Raw genomic sequence first — 14410 nt, forward strand, 5'->3', positions numbered from 1 at the left:
CAAATGAACAAGCCACTCCAGGCTTAGGTAATTGTACTCATTAAATCCCTGCGTCTATTTCTTACTGAACACCATGACGTGGCTCTGACTACAGCTGCTTGTGAACTATGGCTTTGTCTTCCAGCCAATTTCATAGAAAAACTTTAATATAGTTGGGATCACAGCTGCATTACTTATGAGCTGTGAATTTGGGAGTAAGTTACTTAACCTCTTGAGCTTCTGTTTTTCATCTATTATATGGGGATAAAAATGTAAACTACTTTTTATAATTCTTTCATCAGTTAAATGAGTCAGTGCCCATAAAATGTTTAGAACAATATCTGACACTTAATAAGGATTCATTGAGGACTACAGGGTGCTTGCATCTATTCATAAACTGAAAGATCACTTGCCCAACAATGACAAATGAATCGCATACTTATCATTTCCATGCAAAGTATTATATTAAATAACTTTGGTGGGTCTAAATTCCATAAATGAGTATTCAGATTACATGAACCTTATTCACTATCTGCTGAAATGATGACTTTTCAACATCTGAGTTTTGAGGTTAGTGGAGGTGAGGGTATATGCTACAACAGGCAAATTTTTACTCTGAATTTCTCTTTAAGTGTAATTGTTCTAGTAAAGAAAAACATCTGATGTATTTTATTGTTTTTAAATTCTTTCCTCTCACTAAATAAATATCAGGAGCAACAGAAGCTGTGTGTGGCTTATATCAAGTGATGATTAACCTCACAGAATCCTAGTAAAAAATGTACCGAGTCCCTAAATTTTGAGTCAGTAAGCTCTTCCATGAAATTATTGCTCAGTTTGTCAGTTATAATCACAGTGATTCTTTTGTTGGAACTTGTGACCACAGGAGAACTATAACTTCATATTGAATGGAAAACAAAGATGTCTTTTTGAGTTATTTTTGGTTCAGTGCCATGTGGAATACATGGAGATCAAGGTAATTAGTGATCATGATATGTTTTTAATCTTTCCTTTTCTCTCTGTTCTTCAAGGCTGTCTCCCTGCTGCCCCCACCCGCAACCTGCACCCTCCTAAACAGGGCCACAGTGGTTACACCCACTCTGACCTCCACACCCCCTGTGCAGGAAATGAACAACTTCTCAAGGACTATTGTTTTACAAAGAGCGTAAAATTCAGAGCATGTGTTGTGCTTCAGTATAAGGGAGAATGAAACCTTTTTGTTTAGTGTTTTTTTTTTACTAGTGTTAGAAAAATGAAGAAGTCTGTGTTTTTAAAATGGAATGCAAGAACTGAGACTTTATCCTAAACAAAGAAAGCACCCTATGTGCTTTATCACGCTCTCAGAGGTTTTACCCAAGGCTTCCGTCATTCTTTGGTTGATTCCTAATAAGGACAGTTTGCACAGTTACAATCCAATTACCATTTGTAGATCCCTGTGGAAAGGGGGATTTTTTTAGAGGAATCCTTTTGTAACTCCAGAATATCTCTTCAAAATAGTCTTATTAAAATAAAAATCAGGAAATCCAGTTTCAATTTCTCTGCATTCTTTTTGTTCCTCCCCCTTAGCACTGCTTTCACACACACACACACACACACACTCAGTCACTCGCACACTCACTCACTCACTCAGCGACATAGTCTGCCTCCATTCTGAAGGGACAGGAACTTCTCAATGGTCCGATGAAAAGATAGCATTTTTTTTTTTTTTTGGTCCCGAGACGTATGGTAGCAGAGGTCTCTGGCAACAAAAGGTATCGTGGGAGTCACAGCTATGCCAGCTGGGCCATTTCTCAGACACTAGCTGCAATCTGCCATTTCAGGATGTATTTTTCATCAAAAAAATAATTTTTTTTAAACAGACTCAAGTTCCTACTCCAAGCTTAGCTCAGTGAAATTAGAGAGGACAGCAAAGACACAGCTGAATATAATTCATGGGTAAGCAATATAAATATCTATACTTCGTCTTTTCCAGATTATTGTGATATAATGTTGTGATTCTTCCACATTTGTCTTGTGATTTGGGAAGAAAAGTGGATTGATTAGTGTCTGAAATGTGTGACAGCTAAGTCTGTCTGTGCCAATGGAGATTTATGGGAACATTATTTTTAGATTGATGATATTGGAGCAGCTTGAAATGAGCAAATCGGACCAGAAAGGAGCGTGCCGTGATGAAGTGGATCTGGGCTGATTTCTACAAAGATTCAGCACAGGCTGTTTTCAGGTCTGAAAGGGTAAAGTAGTTTATGTGCCCCTCTAGACTTCTTGAACTCAGGGCAAGATTTTAGTTTCCGTGGCTATGATAAATACAGGCTTTGCAGAACAGCTCAGACATTAGATAAGCCTAATCATAAATCGAATGTGCTCTGCTTTATAAAAGAGTAAAACCTTAAGCTTTTGGATTTTTACATAATTTCTGGTTTATACTATTATAAGGGTATGTCTCAGAATGAAAAGACTCAGTGGTGGAAAAGGTAGAATGTGACTCTTACAATGCAGATCCCACTGCTATTGCAGGGGTCACCTAACTTCTTTGGATTTTTCTTTGCTCCTTTGCAAAGGTAGGAATTGGATTGATTCATCAGGAGATGTGGTGAAATACATACGGTTGTGAGTGTCTAGATTCTGGAATCTACATCCTGGCTGCAAATTCCAATTCTGCCATTTACTAGGTGCGTGATCTTGACACGTTAAGATAATCTCATCTGAAATATGGGGATAATAATGCTAACAAAGTTCTTAGAGTTGTTGTAGGAATTATATGAGTTAATATAAATAAAGGACTTAGAACAGTAGCTAGCAGAGAGTGGACAATGTTAGCCATATCTCCAAGGTCCAATCCATCTCTGGAGGTCTGTCATTCTAATTTCAGTGAACTAAATTTAAGTATAGAAAGACAAGCAAAACCATCAGCTGCTGGAGCTGTCATTGAGAAGTTTCTAATTCTTGCAAGGGTCTCCATTTTTCCACACTCTTGGGATCTGTGCGGGCTCTTTTATCTCTTCCCCATCCAAGATTCAAGTGAATCTTAAAACTCAGAATTAAATCGGTGGCTGGTAGACAAGTCCACAATTCAACTCAGGATACACAGAGATGAAACTGGCCTTTTGTTCTGATGTTTTCGCCTTTGGGAACTTCGAATATGTGGTTGTGTCTCTTCCCTGCCAAAGGTTCTTTCCACTGAAACAAGATGTATGAGTGAAACAAGATGTGACGAGAGAAGTTTGGGAGTTGTTTGTTTGTTTGTTTGTTGTTTTTGAGTGGTGGTAGCACAGCACTGGGTTTCACAGTGTTCATTTCAATTTTGGTTTATCAGTAATCCAGACAAATAGGCCATTTGCAGAGAACCACTTTTATTTCACTCCAGCTTTTACATACTTTACAATGTCCCCAAGTCTTACTGTGTCATGTGATATATTTATAGGTTCTTTGGGATGTTGCCCAGAGAAACAAAATCTTAGGAGAGGAGAATGATGATCCCAAAGAGAAACCCTAATCATAGGTGTGCCTTTACTTTTAGTGTAGTCCAGGGGCCAGCAAACTTTCTCTATAAAGAGTCATATAGTAAATATTTCCACCTTTACAGGCCAGTCTCTGTTAGAACCACTCAACTCCGCCATTGTAGTGTGAAAGCAGTTGTAGACAGTTCCGAAAGGAATGACTGTGGCTATGTGCCAATAAAACTTTATTTGCAAAAACAATCAGTAGATGGGATTTGGTTCACAGTCAGTGATTTTCCAGGCCCTGGCTTGTCATCATCCCCATTTCATGGATTAGGAAAACAAAGCATGGGGAGAGAAAATAAGCTTGTGAAAAGCCACATGGCTGGAAAGTGGCAGAACTGGGACTCAAGCCCAGGCAGCCAAGCTTGCCAACCTTTGCTTTTAGCCACAGCCCCAAGCTGCCCCTGTGTCAACTCATACTTGTCTGGGATGCTCATCTCCTGAAATCTGCCTGGCTCATTACCTCACCTCCATAAGAGTTAGTTCAAATATCACCTTCTCAGTAAGGTTGCCCTGGAAACCTTCCCAACACTCCTGATGCCCCTCACTTTCCTCTACCTTCTCTTTTTCTTTGGAGCTTATCACTTTATTACTTGCTATGTAATCGACTCATTGATTATGTTTATTTCTCATCAGTTTCCTCCACTGGCCTGGACACTCCTTGAGAGGAGAGCTCTTTGTTTTGTTCCCCAATGAATCCACAGTATCTAGAACGGTGCCTGGCTTATCAAAGGTGCTCGTTAATATTTGTTGAATGAGTGAAGTCCATTTTTCCATCATGTTACTCTAACATATTTTGGCACCTCTTGTGCTAGCAATCAATAGCTAATATACTAAGGCAAAAAGTAAAAATGCACTGTTACACCAACCAAATGTTCAGAATTTTCTAAAGTTTCTGCTTTTGAAAAAAAAGCAGAATATATAAATAATACAAAAAATTAAGCGAGATATAGAAGTATTAAATATTCCTAAAGATCTGTTGAGAAGGAGTGCTTGAAGAATCAAGAGAAGAAGAATTAGCAAAAGTTATTTGTTGAGTTCATAAAGGAATAACCTCTTTGAAGAGTCCAAACAGGAGTGTAACAGCTATGCAAATACCCTCAACTTTGCCCGGAAACTCATGAGGAAGGGATTTCCTTGTCATTGGAGATGTGTTTATTTTGGAGTTATAAAGAACTAGGCAGCCCTTTTCAGAAATGTGGGTTGTGAGCCTGGTATTTAAACTTATGCCATACTTCAGCAAGTATTAATTATTAGTAAATGACAGGTGGCCATAGTAGAAGACAAAAGAAATTCAGCCCCTGGCATGGTTTATTTAAATGGCATGCCGGTTTTCCCACCCTTAACTTACTGATCTGGTCTTTTCTTCTGCTTCTCACCTATATGGAATCACAGTCCAGCTGTGCATGCGAGCATGCTAAGTCGCTTCAGTCGTGTCCAGCTCTATGCAACACTATGGCCTGTAGCCCACCAGGCTCCTCTGTCCATGGGATTCTTCAGGCAAGAATATGGAGTTGGTTGCCATGCCCTCCTCCATCTTACTCATAGTGGAACCGTTTATTTATGAATTCAACACACATTTCTTAAGAGTTATTGGTATCACTAAAACTGCTAAGTTTTTGAAAGGGAGGCCAATTTAGAGGAATGATGGTTAAAATTAATTATAAATTTGTGTGTGTGTAAACATGCTTAGTCACTCGGTCCAGTCTGACTCTTTGTGACCCCATGGACTGTACCCCTTCAGGCTCCTCTGTCCATGGAATTTTTCAGGCAAGGATAGTCAAGTGGGTTGCCATTCCCTTCTCTAGGGGACCTTCCTAACCCAGCAACCGAACTCCGGTCTCCTGCATGGCAGGCAGATTCTTTACCATCTGAGCCACCAGTGAAGTCCAATTATAACTTTAATTACCATGTATTTAGGGCTTGCTGGGAACTCATACGCACTCAGCAAACAATTCACTTGCATTGTCTCATACCATCACTACAAACCTGGGAGTAAGTCTTATTCTTTGCTCCATCTTATTTATGAGAAAACTGAGGCTTAGAGATGTTCTGAATCATGCCAAAGAGCTCATAACCATATGAATCCAAGTCTTTACTGCCATCCCAGTGGGTCCCAATCTTTATTGTGCAAAGATGAGAATCTCCTGAGGATTCTGGTTTATGGCGAAGGTACTTGGGCCCTGTTCCTTGTGACCCTAATTCCCTGAATCTGCCTTAGAGCCCAAAAACCTACATGTTGACAAGAATCATCTGCCCAGGTAATTCCACTGCCCCAGGTCTACTGGCCGTATTTTGAGGAGCCTTGCATCACTTCTTGTTGGCTCACTGGGCTTTGGGAAGTTTACAGTTGGATGAGGTTAAAGAGATGCTGCAATTAGAGACGAGTCTCAAGGACATAAGAAAACAATGTGGTATAGACCAAAACCAAAATCATTTCAGTCAATTTTATTTCATGGGAAAATCAAGTCTGTTTGTAAAGATGCGATTTAGCTCAGAAAAATGACCTTTCTGAATAAATCACAGATATTAGATGGTTGGTTTTTCAGTTTGCCTTTTGCTTCTTTTTTCTCAATGTGGAGACATATACTTCTGGCGGGAAGGAAATCTCTTTAGTTAATGCTTTCGGTGATTTGTTCTCCAGTTAATGAAGATTTGAGGCTTTTTTGTTTGTCTCTTTTAAATTGGCTTGTGGCGTTTGTCCTTCTTAATGCTAATTCTACATAACTTCTAGGATTCTGTTTATTTATTTATATAACATACAGAAAACTACATGTATAATATACATAATCATGGATAGCATGCATAAGGGAATATATAAGGGTGCATACCTTTGATGATAAACAAAACGGATACTTGAGTGTTAATATCTTCTGACACCATCATTTTAAGGAGACTGTGTGTGATTTGGACCTAAGAGCAGACCTAACTCATGCTAGGCCAGGTTTTTTCCATCTCTGTATCATGAACATCTGGAGCCAGGTAGTTCATTGTGGGCACAGGGGGCTATCCTGTGTATGGTAGGATGTTGAGGCAATCCCTGATGTCTACTCACTAGTTGCCAGTAGGAAACCCACCTGAGAGTCATGATAGTCAAAAATGTTTCCAGAAATTGCCAAATGTCCCCTGAGGGGGCAAAATCACCCCCAAGAACCACTGTGCTATATCCTTTTGTTACCCTTTATTAGTGCTGCCCCATGGTATCCCAGAATGAAAGGATATTTTTATAATATCAAGGTCTTTTGTCTATCCAGAAACATTGGGTCACTTTCAATCTCACATTTATGAAATGAAAGCAAATTAGAAATCATCCACTTTCAATCTAAAAGAAAAAAAATCCTGTGACAACCTCTCAAAAACTGGATCCGGAGAACCTTAAAATGAGTCATCCACTTATGAGATAAACAGTCACCAAAGAAAAATGCTGTCCTGGAGTGTGTGTTTCAGAATTGAGGAACAGCCAGAAACATTCTAGGCTGTGCTGGTGGGCTTTGGCGTGCTTCGGGGTGCTTGTTTATTGCTCCGGGGCCCATGTAGTGAGTGTCGCAGGGCAACACTGACCTTTGTGTTTGTGTCTTCCTGCTCATAAGAGATCTGATGTGTGAGTGTGAGTGTCATAGTTTCATTATTCCTCAGGGCTCATATTCTTACACTTATTTTCTGCCCCCATATACTGGCATTTGGGGGCTCATCTACAGGCTTTGTTTCAAAAGACTGTTTCTTAGCAATTTATTCAAATCCAGAAGATATTCTCCCTCATAGACACAGTATTACATGAGTTGGTGAGTTTCCAGTTTCCTATTGGACTCATGATGTACCTTATCCATGTAGTTCTTAGACTGACAAATATTTATTATTTGTGAATTATTTCTTCTTCAGTGATAATTAATTGCCAGGCACTATCTTGGGTACTGGGAACACCAAGGTCAGTAAACCAGACAAGGCTCTTGCTCTCATGAATCTAGCTGATATATATAGCTCATGATGCAGGGTGCTAGGGACTGGGTCTTGGCCACGTGAGAGTAGATGCCAAATAAATATGTATAGGGTCCTAAGTGACCCCAATCTCTTTATATCAGGGGTTGGCAAACTACAGTCAGTGGGCCAAATTGTTTTTGTATGACCTCCATGCCTAGAAAGGTTTTTCCATTTTTAAATGGTTGAAAAAAGTCAGAAGAATAATATTTTGTGACTTGAAAATTATATGACATCAGAATTTTAGTGTCTATGACTAAAAGACACTTACTCCTTGGAAGGAAAGTTATGACCAACCTAGACAGCATATTAAAAAGCAGAGACATTACTTTGCCAACAAAGGTCCATTTAGTCAAGGCTATGGCTTTTCCAGTAGTCACGTATGGATGTGAGAGTTGGACTGTAAAGAAAGCTGAGCACTGAAGAATTGATGCTTTTGAACCGTGGTGTTGGAGAAGACTCTTGAGAGTCCCTTGGACTGCAAGGAGATCCAACCAGTCCATCCTAAAGGAGATCAGTTCTGGGAGTTCATTGGAAGGACTGATGTTGAAGCTGAAACTCAGCCACCTGATATTTGGTGGCTCAATTTTGGCCACCTGATGCGAAGAACTGACTCATTTGAAAAGACCCTGATGCTGGGAGAGATTGAGGGCAGGAGGAGAAGGGGACGACAGAGGATGAGATGGTTGGATGGCGTCACCAACTCAATGGACATGAGTTTGGGTAAAATCCAGGAGTTGCTGATGGAAAGGGAGGCCTGGCATGCTAGAGTCGGACATGACTGAGTGACTGAACTGATGACTAAAATTTTATTGGAACTTTTGTTTACATGTGGTTTACGGCCGCCTTTGTGCTGCATTGGCAGATCTGAGTAGTTGTGACAAAGACTATATGAACCACAAGCCTGAAATATTTACTATGTGTAACTTTCTAAAATTCTAGTTAGTGGGGAAAGTGCTTTCAGGATTCCAGTCTTGGAAACCTTCCAGCTTAAATCATTGGCGGGATACCTCTAGTGTGAAGCAGCACTTTAGCACCAGGAGATAAAAATCTGACAGGTCGAGATCTACCTTCTACAGTGTTTGGGAGCTTATCCTCATCTGAACTCAGTCCCCTTGACCTCACCAACATTCTCTTCTAATGCTCCCTCCTATTCCTTCTCTGTTAGTTTCCTATTTATTGCTGATGTGACAGATTATCATAAATTGAAAGCATCAGAAATTTAATGTCATACAGTTTTGGATGTCAGTCTCACTCCACTGCAGAGAAGGCAATGGCACCCCACTCCAGTACTCTTGTCTGTAAAATCCCATGGATGGAGGAGCCTGGTAGGCTGCAGTCCATGGGGTCACTAAGAGTTGGACACGACTGAGTGGCTTCGCTTTCACTTTTCACTTTCATGCATTGGAGAAGGAAATGGCAACCCACTCCAGTGTTCTTGCCTGGAGAATCCCAGGGATGGGGGAGCCTGGTGGGCTGCCATCTATGGGGTCCCACAGGGTTGGACACGACTGAAGCGACTTAGCAGCAGCAGCAGCAGCAGCTCACTCCACTGAGATCAAAGGCTGCATTCCTTTTGGGGGCCCTGGGGGAGAATCTGTACCTTGCCTTTTCCAGCTTTTAGTAGCTGCCTGCATTTCTTGGCTTATGGCTCTTTCCTTCATCTTTAAAGCTGTGAGCCTAGTATCTTCAAATCAATCTCTCTCTCTCACACACACACACACAGCCACCTCTGCCTCCCTCTGGTAAGGACTCTTTGATGACGTTGCATTTGTCTGGATAATCCATAATAACCTCACTATCTCAGGATGCCTTAACTTAATCACATCTACACAGCCCCTTTTGCCAGGTAAGGTAACACAGTCACAAGAATTAAGAGGTGGCCATCTTTGGGGGCAGGGGCTATTATTCTGGCTGCCACACTTTCTGTCTAGTAACTCCGCACTATACTTCTCTCTGCCTCCACAGAACTTGACTGCAGGCTGAAGAGCATCTCTCAAGCTTTGTATCCACCAGCCAGGATGTTGTAGTGGCTAAGAGTATAGGTTTTCATCTCTGAGTGTCAGGTTCAAGTCATTTGTTGTTGTGGTTGTTGAATGAATGAGGAATGAATGAGCTTATGGCATCACTGCATTTGTTCAATAAAAGAAAGCAGAACACGCTTACTGCTGGGTGCCTTAAAGCTCATGTTAGTTCAGAAAATCACATCTTGTGGTAAATTTGCATCTTTCTTTGGTGGTAGTTAATGTCTTGAATTTTCTAGGAAGAGCAGACTTACTAGAACCCAACCCGAATCTGGTCAACATTTGAGCACAGTGGTTCTCAATCCTGATTGTGTGGGCCAATCAGAAAACCATATGCGCTCAACTGCAGAGCAGATACCTGCCGCAAAACTTCTGTGTGGTCATTAGTCTAGTCTCTGTCTTTGCTCATATTTGACAGTTTTCATAATATAAAGGCAAATATATTTTACACATGTAAACACTGTGACCCTGGGAACTCTAGGAAGAGGCAACCAGGAGATGTGGAAAGCTCATGGACTGCCCTCCCCCCCCACACACTGGTCTGTGTGGTTCCATGGGCGCTGCATCCGGGGACTCTGTCCTAAGCTGTAGCAACCTGAATGAAAAAATGAGGAGGCAGGAAAAAAAAGCTGATTTTAGATTTCAGGGTAAATGCTTCATTGAGAATACTCTGATTAAAACTTTAGGATAACTTGCATAAACCTTGGATGAATGTTTTGAGAAAAAGCTCTTTAATTTTAAAAGATGATGTAGATTGAGACAAGGAAGGTGGATGCATTCGTCCAAGTATCCTAAGTCCCCTACATACGAAAGAGCTCTGTTCCAAGATTGAGATCATAAGTCCAATTTATTCGTTAAGTCCAACAAAGTTAGCCTAGGTGCCCAACTAACACAATCGGCTATATAGTACTGTACTGTAATAAGTTTATAAGACTTTTCACACAAATAATACATAAAAAGCAAACACAAAAAATAGCAAGCTTTTATGTTTGCCTCTGGACTTGAAGATATTGTACTACTGTGCTCTATACAGTTGTTATTTAGTCGCTCAGTCGAGTCTGACTCTGCGACACCATGGACCATAGCCCACCAGGCTCCTCTGTCCATGGGATTCTCCAGGCAAGAATATTGAAGTGGGTTGCCATTTCCTTGCCCAGGGGATCTTCCCGACCCCGGGATCACTAATTTATCACACCTTAAAAAGCAATCCAACTATAACTCTAAGACATGTTTGCAGCTTTCCCAGCCATTGTACTGTGACATTTCCTTGACTTTATGTGTTCTTGGCTCTGAAATTAGACGTTTATTCTCAAAATGTCTCTACTGCATTAAGGATAAAAATAAAAATGAAGAATACTGTTCTAAGTCATTTAGACAGTCACACATCTCCTGACTTTATCCCAAGATACTATGAAAGTAGTTCATAGTATCACAGGGTTTAGCCTGTGAGTTGTGTTCATTTTATAATTTCCCCAGAATGAACCTCATGTTTCCAACTTAAAAAAAAAAATGTTGAAATTACATGCACTTAATTTGAAACGAAGTCATTAAAAATTCACAATGGTGGAAATATAAACTGGGAACACTGAGAAAATTGGGACCTAGGGGAAGATGGAGATTATTTAATGAATTATGACTGCTGATTGGCAGGTAGCAGCAAAAGACAATGAGATGGTGGAGAGGATGAAGGGTGATGAACTGAAGTAGCCCATACAGACTTTTCCAGGTGTGAGTGAACTCTTTAGGCTTCAATTATTCAAGTTTCTGGTACATTATGTTTGTGATTATGAAACAACTTGGTCCATTACCCATAATCAAAAATGTAACTGAATGATATTTTTAAGATGCCACACATTTGCTAATATACAGCTTTTGAGGTGTCTTTGAAGTCCCTCTTCATTTATTATTTGATAACTTTCTCTCCTAGGAACATTGTTTTTTCAGCCATGTCCTAAGGATGGGGTTAAGAACCAATTGACTCTGGGGACAGTTTCGTCTCCTTTGAGAAATGACTTTTCCAAAGCCTGATCAATACAGCTGCCGTGCTTTCAAGAAAGCGCCCAATTCTTTTCTTTTTCTGGGTTTGTCTGTAGCCTTCTCTGGAACCATCAGCTGCTGCAAGAACTAAAGTCGCAGGAGACAGCAACTCCATACATTCAAGTCTTTACAAATAGATGAAGCCTTTTCTCCCTTTTGGCTAATAATTCCAAATTTTCCAAAGAAGTTACAAATTCTACAAAGTTAAGAGTCATGGGCTATGATGTATAATGGACTCAGAGGAATTTAAAACACCACACTTCATTTTTTATTATGCTAAGGGTGGTCATTTGTGAGCAGTTTCCAAAACTATGTATTACTTGATTGTGAAGGAACTATTGTAGTTGAGAGAAGACGAAGGCTCAAGAAAGATGTAAACTGGCCAGATTCTATTTTGCCAGATTTGGGAATGTGTTTTATTTATTTGTTTTTAGAGATAAAATATCACTTTCAAAATTTGAACATCTTTCTTTTCCACATGCCCCCCCCCCACACCAGACCTAATTCCCTTCTGCTCATTCTCATCTTAGTGATTTAGTGTATCATCGTCCCAGTTGTTCAAACCAGAAATGTTTAAGTCATCCTAGATTACCCCTTCCCAGCCCCCAACTAGATACAGTTTTCCCCCAAGCATTTTTGTGGTTCTAAGTATCTTCCCATCTATTCCAATTTCAATCAGCATCCTACCTAGTCCAGTGTCTCTTCTGATCTCTGGATCTTTGGCTTACTTTCTCCCTCAATCCTTTACAACAGTGTTTCCAGTCATCTTTCCCTTATGCAAGTCTGATCATGTTCCTCTCTTAACCAAGGTTCCTTAATGACTAGCCATCACTGGCTGAGTAAAATCCTACAGAGATAGCCCTCCAGGATCTGGCCCTGATTTCTACGTGGCTTTACCTACTGCTGTTTCCTTTCTTCTAGCCTTGTAATTTCCCCCAAACAAGCCTGTTCTCTCAAATTCATTTGCCTTGGCACCCACTGAATTGTTTTTCCAATGTTGCATTTCTACTGAGCAAACCCGTACTCCTCTTATTCAACTTCAAGCCTCCAGTGAAACACTGACTTCTTATAAAGCCTTCCTTTATCCCCAGATTTATATCACAGCCTTTTATTCTAGGCATCCCATTGCATTTGGCTCTTACTTCTAATATCACAATCTCTGTATTTCATGGATTAAGTGTGTTCTTTGTACCAAAATTCAACTCCTTAAGGACAAGGACTGTTGTCATTTTGATAATCTCAAGCCTAGTACTATTTTTAGCATGTAATAGGTGTTCATTACATTTTGTTCAAATTAATTATGCAGCAGGACATTGGTTGTTTACTCGCTCAGTCGTGTCTGACTCTTTGCGATCCCATGAACCTCATGAACTATAGCCTGCTAGGTTACTCTGTCCGTGAAATTTTCCAGTCAAGAATCCTAGAGTGGGTTGCCGGTTCCTTCTTCAGGAGATCTTCCCAACCCAGGGATTGAACCTATGTTTCCTGCTTTATATGCAGATTCTTTACTACTGAGCCACCAGGGAAGCCCTGGAGGACATAGTAAATAAAAAAAATAAAATGTATCTTGTAGGAAATGGTTTATTTTACTTAAGCCATAAACTATTATACATAGGTTGGCAAATTGTAGCCCACTGTCCTACACCTTCTTTTGTAAATGGAGTTTGATTGGCACACAGCTGTACTCATTCACTTATAAACTATGACTGCTTTCATGCCACAAAGGCAGATCTGAGTAGTTTTGACAGAGACCACATGGCCCACAAAGCCTGAAATATTTACTTTCTGTCGTTTTACAGAAAAAGATAGCCAACCCCTGCTACAGATAACAGAGCCATTGGAGGGCATATTTTTTAAATGCTTTTAAAGAATAGGTATGTAATTCCATTTTGACACTTCAAGCAGCAGTAGGCTCCATTTGATACCTAAACTTCATATTTAAAAATCACCAAGGACTTCCCTGGCATCCCAGTGGTAAGGACTCCACAGTTCCAATGCAGGGGACCTGAGTTCAATCCCTGGTCAGGGAACTAAGATCCCACATGCCTTGTGGTAAAGCAAAAAAAAAAACAAAAGATATCAAGAAATCACCAGCTCATCTGGAACTTCCCATCTGGGATGCACTCGTGTGTGCATGTTTAGTGAAACATAGCCTTCCCTGTGAGGTCTTTCCCAGCGCCCTGCCCCCCTCCCCCAATCTAACACTGTAAATCTCTGTCCTCTGCTAACACTGCTGGCCCCTTCCCTGCTTTTTCGCCCATCCTTAGCTGTTATTATTCAATACACTATATTCTTTACTTACCGTGGTTTATTTTCTACTCCTGCCAAAGTGGTGCAGTGGTAAAGAATCCACTAGCCAAGGAAGAGACACAGGTTTGATCCCTGGGTAGAGAAGATCTCCTGGAGGAGGAAATGGCAACCCACTCCAGTATTCTTGCCTGGAAAATCTCATGGACAGAGGAGCCTGGCGGGCTGTAGTCCATGGGGTCACAAAGAGTCGGACACAACTGAGCAACTGAGCATGCACACCAGAGTATGATATCTCCATTTGCTAAAACAATGAATAAATAAATTAGTGAAATCCCAGATAAAGAGGGGGAAAAAATCCAAGCATTAACATACTTCATTTACTCTTTGGAATGAATCATCTAGGCAGGAATTTGCTACCAGTATGGAAGAAAGGTGTCTTAATAGTCTCTGGGGCCAGTCTTTCTGTCTCTCTTCTTTCAGGTGAATAATTAATAAGGATGATGAAGTCTTTGGGGATTCCTTAATGTTTCCCACATCCACAGCAAATCCCTGGCAGTGTCTGTGGGGCCCAACACTGTTCCTTCTCCCAGAACTTTTCTTGATTGTTGAGGAAACAGTAGCTACCTCATCAAAGCTGTTGTGCCTTGG

General features: G+C 40.6%; 1 protein-coding gene across 6 annotated transcripts in view; it reads left to right on the top strand.

Annotated features, from left to right (window-relative positions):
• ARHGAP6 (Rho GTPase activating protein 6) overlaps window positions 1–14410 on the top strand; it is a 541668-nt gene that overhangs the window by 433989 nt on the left and 93269 nt on the right. Inside the window, exon 1 of one of the 6 annotated variants that reach the window (XM_061407890.1) lies at window positions 1219–1911. The exons of the other annotated variants lie outside the window; for them this stretch is intronic. The gene's annotated coding sequence lies outside the window, so the exon portion shown is untranslated. Of the gene's footprint in view, window positions 1–1218; window positions 1912–14410 lie in introns of those variants that run through there. 6 annotated transcript variants of the gene reach the window in all.

This window comes from Bos javanicus, chromosome X (assembly GCF_032452875.1).
Source record: "Bos javanicus breed banteng chromosome X, ARS-OSU_banteng_1.0, whole genome shotgun sequence".
Lineage (NCBI taxonomy): Eukaryota > Metazoa > Chordata > Mammalia > Artiodactyla > Bovidae > Bos > Bos javanicus.